Consider the following 12,091-nt stretch of genomic DNA (forward strand, 5'->3'; position numbering starts at 1 on the left):
CAAAGAGCTGGATAGACAGAACTAGACATCTCCGTAGAGCTGCCGCTGGAGTGACACAAGCCCCATAACATTTGACAGTGGTCCTGTTGAATACAAATGTCAGTGTGGCTGCAGTGTGGCGGATAGAGAAAATACTCCCTCGGCCGATGGAGATTATCAGTAGATCCCCCACTGTTAATCTTGTGGCTGAATGCTGAAGACGGTGGTAGTCACTTTGCCACGTGTTGAGAGTCAGAGCAATTCTCTCTGCTCACCGGTGGTCCACGGTTACAAATCACATCATCAGCTGTCTGAGCACCCACAGCCACCTCTTCTCCACCAGATTGATGGTGAAATGGAGGAAAAATCAATGGCTTCCTCTCGTCAGAAAGAGCCGGCTCTGTCATGTTTTGGAGTTTGATGTTACCCTCTCTTACTCTCCCTCCGCTATGGGAAATTGAAAGCTAAGTTTGAACAAGCTGACAGACGTGAACAGACTGGAGTCTCTCAAGTCGATATAATGACCGATTTCAATCTGCTGCTTTACTCGTGAGGTTATCAGTTCTGCCTTTTAAAAAACACTTCTAAACCACTGGAGAAGATCACTGCGATGCAGGTTAAGTTTCTACTAAATGATAGTTAGTCTTCAAACTGACTTGTGTGCTCCTGTGTAGGTGACCCTGTGAGTAACAGCAGTCAGTTTTCTTACTAGTCAACCCCCCCCCACCCCAGGAGTCCCCCTCCATCACTTCATCCTTATCACCACTATGACACACTGCAACTGTGAAGCAAGGTTTCCATTCACTGCCTGCTCTGAAATGAGCAAGCATCACTGAGCTTTTTCACTCTGACACATAGCCCCCACCTAATGGGAAATTCAAATATCACATATCAGCTGAATGCAATATTCACTTAGCGAGAGATAACACTCCGCTTGATGTGTCTCATGTATCCAGTTCAGAATAGGCACGGCTCAGCCTTCGACACCAGATCTGACTGTGAAACTTGGTGTATAAATTCTATCTGAAGCATGTGTGTGTGCGTGGCCTGTTTGTTCACTTGTGCTTTATTGGCGTGTATGTGTTGGTCCTCCTCTTGTGTATTTGAGGGAGAGCAGATTCCAGGGCATCTGTGCTTGTCCTGCTGCTCCTCCTGTGTCTTTACCCCAGCACCATCCCTTTTCATTTCTGCTGGCATTCTAATCAGAGCGTTACGAGCTTCAGCGGGTGAAGTACGCAGAAAGTTGTGTTTCCTGACAGCCAATAAAAACCGTATAATCTCCCTGATTCAAGTGGCCCATTTAAAAAAAAAAATACTAACTAGTGCTATCACTCAGACCACCCCCTTCCCTTTTTCTTTAATGCCTTTTTTATTTAATATATAGCCCATGAAAAATGAGAGACTCCCGCTTCGGCGTGTAGATATTTTGTTGCTGATGATGCGAGACGAATTTCCATCACAGCTTTGTTTCCAGCGGGTGAGCGGATAATCTTTTACAGCGCAGGGAGGAAGGGCACCACTCCCATCAATCTCCAGGGCTTATAGCAGCCGCATGGTTGCCTTACCTGACCAGAACGCCTGCACGGCACCACGCCGCCGGCCCACTCAGGGTCAGGAGCCAACAGGGGACGTGACCACACTGGAAGATCACTTATGGAGCAGCCACCTCCCAAACCCTCCTTAACCTGCAGAACAGTGCTTCACTTCTGTTCCATTATTCCTGTCATTGTTATTATGTCATTTTTCTAACAAGGCGGTCACGACTGAGAGAGCAGCATTGCTTTCCTGCTGACAGCCCTGTGAAACTATGTTTGCAGCGGGGGCCTCAGCTGCTCCTTTTGTCAACACAAAGCAGCTCTGGAGGTTTCACCCCCAGTGCTTCTCAGCCATGTGCATTATGTGTTGTAAAGCAAAAGGTTTCAGTTTTAGTTGTGGCATCCTGCCCAGGCAGCCTCTTGAGAGGGGCCCCTGGTGGCCCCGTGCTGGTGTAGTGGCTGGCAGGCGTGCAGCTTGCTGCTCTCCGCACCCCGCTGCCCTGGCAATCGCCTGCTGCACAGCTCTTCCCGTGGAGACGATGCCTCTCTGATTGACAATAATGGGAAGTGGCAGAATCGATGGGAGACAAGAGAGGGGTGCGCGTGAAATTCTCCAGGAGCTTCTAGTCACAGACCAGGGGCTCTGGCACCACTCACCTGTCATCCCCGCAGCTCCAGGATTAAGGCCTGTGACAGCAGAAGCAGCCTAAAGAGAGAGATGCTGTGGTCGCCACTGACAGCCTGGAAATGGTGCCTCTCCTGCACACTTAGACGCCATATAAGTCTTGTTATTTGGCTGGACCTGAGCACCTCGCTGCTCCGTGGGATTTCTATCGGAGCTATATGTAAAACTGGCAAACATCTTTATCTAGAAAAATCATTTTTATCTCAAATTGGGACATGATAAAATGACCTAACACAAGAGACATGAGATATAGAACAATCTGAAAGGAGTGGATGGCGTGGCCTCTAATGAGCCATTTAAGTGAGTGGTTTCAAAAAGTATCTAATTTCAAGGATTAAAATAGCAGTTCACCTTGTGCTTGGGCCTGAGATGTGTGTGTGTGTGTGTGTGTGTGTTTGTGTGTGTGCTGCAGCAGCTGATGGAGGGCATGTGTCGTGACAGGAGGGGCACTCCATTCTCTAATTGATCGGCAAAAGATGCACATGAAGAAGACGTTAAAGCAAAATGAAGTCATAACAGTGGATTGAGACATTTATTAAGTCAGACGAAAGGCCCTCAGAAACGTTGAGATTGTTTATTGATTTTTGTGTTTTGGCTGGCTGCGCAGGAGTAATCGCTCGTGCTCCTGCCACAGAGGCTACGGGGCTTGAGTGCAGCCAAATGTTCAGGTGGAGGGGCTGACTTCCTTCTAAAGGAGGAAACTTTAAGGAGCAGAACACAGAGCCTTCATTATGACTGCTGTTGTTCCATCATTTATATAAAGGTCCTGACCCAATACACCATTAGTCAGTTAGCTGAGAATGACATGTGCTGCTGATATGTTGGCTGGTGCTAAAAACGGTGTGTTCTCGGTGTACTTGACTGATAGAGTGCAGGGTTCCCAAAATGAGATGCACATAAAGATCTCTTGTGAGACTGCACTTGTTTTTGTTTCACACAAACTATTAATGTGTGTGTGTTTCTGTGCATGAGAATAAGTCTGGATCTAAGTATTTTTTAAATCTTAAAAAGCTAGAGTAAATTAATTTATCAGTAATTTATTACTGTCTTTCACAATCAATGTGTGTAATGCAAAATGTACCTGAGTGGAGATGTGTGGAATCATTCAGTGATTGCTAGACCTGCTGAAAAAAAGCACACACAATCACATTTTTGTCAAATGCCTTTGGTATTATATTAGTGCTGAAACCATGAGTTCATCAAGTTATTAATAAATTTAAAAAAAAATGAATCAACTATTACTTATGTACTTATGTAATTTATCAAGAATTCATTACATTCCAGATTTTCAAATATGATAATTTTCCTGTTTAGTATCAGTGTAAATGAACTAACCTGTTAATAAACAATTCTCTGGGAAACTGTCACAGTTGTTTTCACTATTTTATGACATTTTATAGACTAAATGAATAAACTGAACTGTCAAATAATTGACACATTTAATTGATAATGACAATAATTGTTATTTGCTGCCCTGCATTATATATTTTAAGCATGATATTAACTTTAAACCACAGTTCCTATAAGTTTGCTCTGTCAGGAAAGGAAATAAGAATGGTTTCACTGCTTCACAACTGTCCCACTTTACACGTGTGCCTGTGTGTGCCTGTGTGTGTGTGTGTGTGTGTGCTGAGTGGTGCTGGTGAGTGTTAGGTAGAGTTCAACCATACTGGTGACATCAATCTGCCTGTTCTTTATTAGACGGAGCAGTGAGGTGTAACTGACTGCATTGTCCACAGATGGACTGGGGCCCATAGCACACAGGACCCTGGTCAGCCACCCTGACAATACAATCAATAACCACACACTCATTATGGGAGCCCTGCCTGCCTTCTTCTGCCTTCCTGCCCCGTGGAGCCTCCCACCACACCTCACCCTATCTTTAACTCTGTCCTCCCCTTTCACTCTCTATTTCAATCAACCTATGTTTTCAGCTATGTCCTCCTCGTTCTCCTCCATGTATTACTTTTGAGTTAGTACGTCATATTGTCTTTCTCTCAAATTAGATCAAAAGTCGAAACAGGAACGGGTGAGACGTCCCCAGCTCCATCTACTCAAGCTTTAGTATTCAGTAGTCAGGCTGGACAGTAGTGGATGACAGTGATCCAGCATGGAGCCTGGGGCCTATAAATGGTAATGCCCTCCACTTGCCTTCCTCATAAAGCATAATAAAAGGAGGTTATAAATCCTACCAATTAGCTGCGTCCATCAGTCGCCTTAATTGGAGTGTCGTGACTGGCTAGGGGATGACCTTGTGTGCCAGAGAGCCAAGACAGACGATGGGGCCAAGGGGGAGATCTATGTGGATGTGGAGGACTTGGGCTTCTTTAAATCAACTGTATCTAACAGGCCATACTGTAGTTAAGGGTCGAGCCATATGGTGGTAAAACGTTTATGCTGACTGGCCGTGTTGGTGTCATCAGTGTAAATGTGTAGGGTTTTTAAATGTGTATGAATATGCTTCAGGCCAACAGTTGGTCACAGTTTTTTTTTATGAAAACCATATGTTTAAGAGCACTGAAATATAAGTGTTCATTCTTCCTGAGGGAAGCACAAGATCACAGAACACACTGAATTTTCAATAAGGAGTGGTGATTGGCCTATTTTAAAACAAAACTATCCCAAAAGCATTAAGCTAAAAACCTTGAAACTTATCAGGATGAAATTGTTGTAGCTACCAAAGACGACCAAATACGCATTATTAACTAAACTGACACTGTAGTACACTGTATTTACTTCCACTGGTGTGTGTGACCATTGCACCTGCTACAAAGGTGACACAACAAAGGTGTCACTTTTCTCATTAATAAAGGAAGGCTTTTGTGTTTTATTTCACTGTTTCTAGACATCACTGTGGAGACACAACAAACAAAAAGAATGTCCCATAAATTAGTTACTTAATTGATCTTGAGTCTCTAGAGTAACTTGGCTTATGGAAACAATATGGCTGATATAGTGCTGTACCCCCAGATGCACAGATTGCCTTTGATCATAACCACAGGTGTTCTGGGCTCAATAGGCTTCACTCATCCTGTAGTGCAGCGCTTGTTCTTTCTTTCCCCTCAACGCAGCAGTTAAATCTACCCTCCGTCCTCCTGTGGGCCTGGCCACCACACCTTTCCTCTCAACACCTCAGTCAAGCGCTCTCTGTGGCCACTCAAACCTGAGACCTCAGCTTCCGCTCTTGCTACGAACATCCACTATCTCATGACACCGCTCTCTCCAAGAGGAAACACTGCACCCGTTTGTCTGTGGAGAGCTCCCTGTGCAGACACTGATGTGCCCTTACACTGCGCTTTCTCTCTCTGCTCCCATCCCTCCAGCTTGGGATTAGGCAGTAAAGACCAGTTAACCAAGCAGCTGTTGGAGAAGAGTTTCCCTCCGGCTGACTGAGGGCTGCCGACAGTTGTTTCCTTTCTCTCTTACCGTCCAGAGATAATTCAGTCAACAGGCTTTGAACTGCAGATAAGAGAGGAAGAGGATGATGCCGGGGATGGGCTTTCTGTATATGGGGCAGGGGCAAAGGAGTAGAAGGGCAGTACGGGTGGAGGGAAGCAGGGGCAGGTGTATGGGAACTTCAGAGGGCCAAGAAAGATAAGACTTTAGCCAGACGCAACTGTCAAATTTACAGCACACTCTTACTTTTATGTGGTTCATAATGGATGTAGATTTTTGTGCTTTCACGTGATGACCTCTTAACTGCAATGCTAATACTTATTTCTTTATCACACCAGGTTTATATTGTTACTCATACATTTAATGATCACATTGCACAAAGCCTTCTCAAACAGACCAGGAAACACACACAAACTATATCTTAAAAATGATCAGAACCTACGTTGTATGAGATATTAATCTAAAATATTGTATGTTTTGCCAGTAAGGCTTGCTTAATGACCTGCCCATATACAGTCACATCTCCCGTGACCGCCCATGTTTGAGTGCTGCCCAATATTGTCCTGTTCTTTTCCATCCTGCGTTTTATGAATGCAAAAAGATGGGGGAGAGGAAATTAATTTCCAATAAACGCTTGACAGAGTAGCTTTTGTTTTGTCTTGGGCACGTGGTTTTGCATACCTGCCAGGTGTTATGGGCGCGAGCCCCCCCGCCCAGGCCCCGTGCTCCGTGGCAAGGTGCACGATGAAAGGCCTCGGGTGGCCCATCAAAGGGCCCATTGAGATCCAGCCACGAGCAGGACAGAGGGACACAGTGTGGACTGTGGAAATTTGACACCCTCTGACAGGAGCTCCATACAGCCCACTCAGGGCCACGCTGACAGCCTCGCTCGCAGGAGATCAGGCACTCTCTCATTCACTTCTACTGACTCACTACCTGCTGACCCCGGGGTAAAGAAACTGAGAAAGAGACCGAGAAGAAGAATAGTTGGGATAGAGTGACCTGAAAAGAACATGGTTACATAGATTATCTTAAGACTTAAAATGTTGTTTACATAAAACAACTGATGATCTTTTTAATAGATATTTGAAGCAAAAGTTCTAGGTAGAAGTTCCATCCTCCAGGACAGAACACACACAATGACATTGACAGTTTTAGTAAAGATATTTAAAAAAAGATCAATTGTATTAGAAACAAATTAAATAATGTCAGTATTAGCTGACTGCCAGATTTATTCACTTATTTAAAACACTTGATTATTAAGACAATTTGCAGTGTACTGACCTTGAGATATGATATGACCTTTAATTCACTGTGCATCATTTGTGTCACAGCACAGTGCTTTACTCTTACATAAAGAAGGATATCTATAAGTGATGTTCTGATATGCTACTGTATGTGTAGGTAGGTGTGCACAATAAAAGGATATTCTCATTCTTATATCTGCAAACTTCCTTTTGGTGTCACACTTTATGCTATTTTTTTATGAGAGCAATATTACTTACTATACTTTTAACTTTACTAGTAACTTTGCAGATTCATATTATTATTTCAAAATATAAATAAACTGATATTATTATACTTTATAAGCTACACACAGCCTCACCTTTACCATCTGCAACATTAAAGCTGCATTCCCATTAATGCATCAATAATAATTATATTCCATTGATACAAAATCCTTAAATGAGTCAGTCTGCACAATGAGTACTTTTAATTTTAATATTCTAACTATAGTTCGATGCTAATACTACTTTTTTTATACTATGATATTGCTACTTTTACTTAACTAAAATATCTGAGTACAGTGTCAGTAACAGTGTCCTACACAACGTTCAAAATAGGCCTACATCAAATCTACGAGAAACAAGGCAAAGATGCTAGTAGCTCTGTACATAGGCACAGTGGTGATTTTAAATGCTAAGATCACAGTGACAGTGCTAGCCTTCTAACATTTGCTGCTGATGCCGATGGGAGTGCCATTAGTTTTGCAGGTATTTAAACTAAGTTAGTGAGCAAACAAAAAGTCAGGTCATCACCAAAGTTATCACTATTCATCCTGAGTGGGCACATGAATGCCTGTACCAGACTTCAGGGCAATCCATCCAACAGTTTTTGAGAGACATGAACTGATGGACCGAATGACCCAACAGACTGAGAGTCCCCGGAGCCTCCAGTGCTCTAAAATACAAAATCAGTGCCATGAGAAGATCACCCAAAGCCTTCCAGACATCTTTAACCAGGTTTGCACTAATGCGCTACACACTCACTTCAAACTTGAGGATCTTTCAGCAGAATGATCTTATTAACCAAGCACCTCCAGAATGTCATTCCTACACAGATAAAAAAAGAAGTGTGTTTTAATGAAGTGTAATATAATTTTAACTGTGAGTCTCTCAAATTAGCAGTGGCTGGGTCACGACTGGGCTGCCGCTCTCATCGATGCCCTCAAATAAGCCTCACCTGTCGGACAGTAAAATAACATGCAGGGCTTTCAATCACCAGCGAGAGAGCAGTGGACAGGTCCCTGTCCCCCAGCCCACAACTACAGGTATTAATAGACATAGGCAGAGGCATGAAAAATATCAACTAATACTGGCACCTGTTTGTGCTGACTTCTTTTTTTTAATCAGCTTTGAAAAACATATAAAGTTGCTTTGTACAGTATATATATAGATCAAATGTAACAGTGCTTCTTCTAGTTAATCTTGATCCATGTGAGGTGAATAAAACAAATGAATTCAATTCATCAACCCTTCAGTTCTCATAAATAATGTGAACAACATTCAAACCCCCAACTTGATTGCACCATCCGAGCCATTCAAGCTCATCACCTTTAAAAGACACAGCCTTAAATAATAAGAGTTGTTTGTGTTGACACCCTGGCTGATGTTTGTTGCTCAGTAATATACTGCATCGACAGAGCAGAGCAGTTGTCTGCGTTCTGCACCTGCACCAGCCGCTCAGCCTGAAGTCTATAAATCCTAGTGCTGTGAGGAATCACAGAGCTGTTCCACGGCCTGCACACTGGACCCCGTGGTTGCCTCCTCTGTCACCTTACACCACGTGAACCCTCAGATATGTGTTTTTTTCCTTATGATTGTCTGTGTACACTGGAACCTTTGCATGTGGCGGTGCTTTGATTAGCTGCCCTCGCCACACGAGTAGATTCCACCGGTGACCCCTCCCAACCCCACCTTCTTCTACGTCACCTCCCCCAACCCCCAACGCCACGTGCCACCAGGCTGTGCATATACAAATCACTATGGCCTTGTTAGCATAGTTTAGTGAAGATGTCAGCTTTACGAGGGCCAGGATGCTTGCTATGCGTGTCAGGGACAGCAGGGGAGGGGCTGACCCACAAGGGGAGTACAGCGGGGCTCACGAGCCCAGCACTGTAAATTTAGGTCTGAGGTATGGGAGCTGTGAAATGACAGTCCCGGACCTCTGTGGAACACTGTGAACCCACGCCGCACTGTGTGATTTAACAGGGACACAGCGGAACAGGCAGAATTGACACTGAGAGAATGGGATTCTCGCATCAAATAAAAAAAGCTCCCTGTTTTCTGATATATCATAAATAATAATTTGACCATATATCACTGAAGATGCCTTTTCCTGTGCTCATAATCAAAGCTACGATGAATGGACATTTTCTCATGAGTATTGTTTAGTGTGTGTGTGTGTGTGTGTAGGGGGGGTGCTGGCATCATTAGATTGTTAATCTCATTTCCTTTCTGATGATTGAAAATGGAGAGAGGCTCTGAGTTTATCAGGCAGATAAATGGACGGCCCATCCTCTGAGAAGATCTAATCTGTCATGCGTCAAAGCTTGGGTTCACCTGCCGCCGGATAATAACCATGTCGAAGGGCACTGATGATTTAGGAGAGCCCGGCTCTTTGTTTGCCTTTGCAAACACCTGATGGTTTCATTAATTAACTGGCCACAATTAGCGGGCCAACGTCACGCCAGGTAGACTCCTTCAAGAGAAATATGAGATATTAAAAAGCAGGGAGGAACTCCATTAGAGCTGACCTTTTCTGTGAAATTACTGATATTTGATATTTAATTCAGAATTCAATGAAAACTTCATTTTTATTCTTATGGCGGAGGCCCTTTCTGTCTCCAGTCTGAAATGGGGTCTCCTACAGCCTGCAGGTCGTTAATTATGATCTTTATAAATTAAATTAAGAGGATGTCACTGCTTGATTTTTTTTTATCTTCCTCTTCTACAGGTTAAAGGGTAGATAAGATATTTATCACCTCTTGACTGATCTCTTACATATTAATTATAGCATGCAGCAAATTCCCAGTTGGTTTTCTGTTATATTTCGCTCTCAGTTACCAAGTAAACATTTATTACGCCTTACCAGAATGCACTGTGAATATCCTTGTGGTTTATTTGAACAAAATGGCCTTTTCTTCCTCTGAGGCTAAACACAATCTCAGCTATTCACCTGATAGTTGGGTAAAATATTCAGCGACTGGAGCTGCCTTTGACATGTGACAGATACGGACCCTGGGACAGAAAAGACAATGTAATTCTGAGGGTATCCGTCCTGATAAAAATGCCTTTGGCAAGATGAAGTACAGTGTATTGTTACCCAGTAATGTTTTAAGATGTGTAATACTCAAGATGATTTTAACTGGAACTGGGCGTACTGTCCTTCCTCTATCCTCTATATCAATATATACCTCCCATTTCTATGTTTTACTCTCTCTTCCCTCTCGCTGTCTTTCACATACTTTTAAACACAAACACACTAAAGCACAGACGACCACCACACTCCTCTCTCTAAGTGTTCCCCTCCTTTGACTCAGGGCCACTGCAGCTGCATGCTCTCATCTCATCTTATCTCTTCCTCCCTCTCTCTCTCTCTCTCTCTCTCTCTCTCTCTTCTTCTCTCACACACCATCGCATAACCAAAAAAAAACCCATGCACAAACACACACAGCCACTGCCACCCGCATGCATTTATTTATTCGTTATATTTCCTAATTCAGTTTGACGAATGAGTGACAGCTTGACACTTCATTCGGCAAGATTAATAGAACGACACAATATTTACGTGGCAGAGACAGCCAATTATCCCACCATCTATCATCCAGATTATCTTTCTGATTGAAAACTACTCGTCCATGTAATCGGAATTATTTGGAATTAGAAGGGAATTTATGGCTTCTTGTGTCACTTTTCCTGGACGGTGGTAAATTAGAAATATTAGATACATAAAGAGAGTATAGGAAATGGGATAAATAGAGGCGCGGAATGAATGTCATACATTTCCATTTTATTTTTTTGCCAGTTTGGGCGCCCCTGAATGAACCCAATTTTTGCCTCAACATTTTATAGGTTATATTCACAAATTATTAACTCTTACTGTAGGTTATATACTCTGTATAATTCATACGTCTAAAGAAGAGTTGTTACAATATTTGTCCAACAGTGGACAGATATTTTTGCAAAAGGATGTAGATATGTTTGGTTGAGCCATGAGTTATTTTAATCAGAAAGCAGAATTAAATGTGTTCAACTTTGAAGACAGTAATGGATAGATCTTATCAACAGAGATAGCCTTGTGTGTATTGATCTCTGGCTATGTTTTTAAATGTCCATCTCACTCAAGCCAGAACCGACATTAGTTTACTCCTTCAACCTCTGTCCTTCAGCCTCTGTTGATTAATTCTCCCGACTCTTTCTATCTCACCCTACAATACTTTGTATTCTGTTTTCATACATCACCTTTTTGTACCATTCTCTTCTCAAACTTTCATCACTTGATTAATTTACCTAATCTCTCAGCTCTTCTTAATGTCTTTGAGTATCTGCTTTTCATAGACAGACCACACTGTCATTCTTCTTTTAATGAAAATCAAAAGAACAGAACAAATGAAGTGTCCTGAAGACTGTACAGGTATGTGATGTGGTTGCCAGGCTGTTGTCAGATCAGCTGTGACACAATGGATGGACATGGCCGACACTAAAGCTCCAGCACGTCTGCACCTCACTACAGCAATCAATACGCTCCACTTCTGCAGAATCTGAAACTTGTTTTTAAACAGCTATATTGTAAATTAAAATAGACTTATAATGTAATCTCCTGCCAAAGTGGTCAATAGCTGCACCAAAAATAAATGTACCTAATATTTGTTATGGTACATGAATTGACTGAGCATTTTTCACTGCAGGTCTTTAGTAATGAAATTTGGAAAGTGACGTTTCATCCATTTAGTAAATCCTGGCAGTCTAAAAGCCTAGCACTCAGTCATTTCTTGTTTTAGAAATGGTGAAAATTGCCACATATAACAATGTTGCTGGGGTTTGATTTTATTGGCCAGAGTGCGTTCAGACTTGTAAATGGGATTATGCCATCCCAATATAGTGCCTCAACAACTAGCTTGTTTATTTTTATCCTCTTATTAGGGGAGTTGAATCCTTAAAGGGTGCCAAAATTATCCTGCAAATCGCTGACAGGGAAAAATGAAAGGTCTCTA

This window comes from Morone saxatilis, unplaced genomic scaffold (genome assembly GCF_004916995.1).
Source record: "Morone saxatilis isolate NCDOM2014 unplaced genomic scaffold, NCSU_SB_2.0 Contig3, whole genome shotgun sequence".
Taxonomy (NCBI): Eukaryota; Metazoa; Chordata; class Actinopteri; family Moronidae; genus Morone; species Morone saxatilis.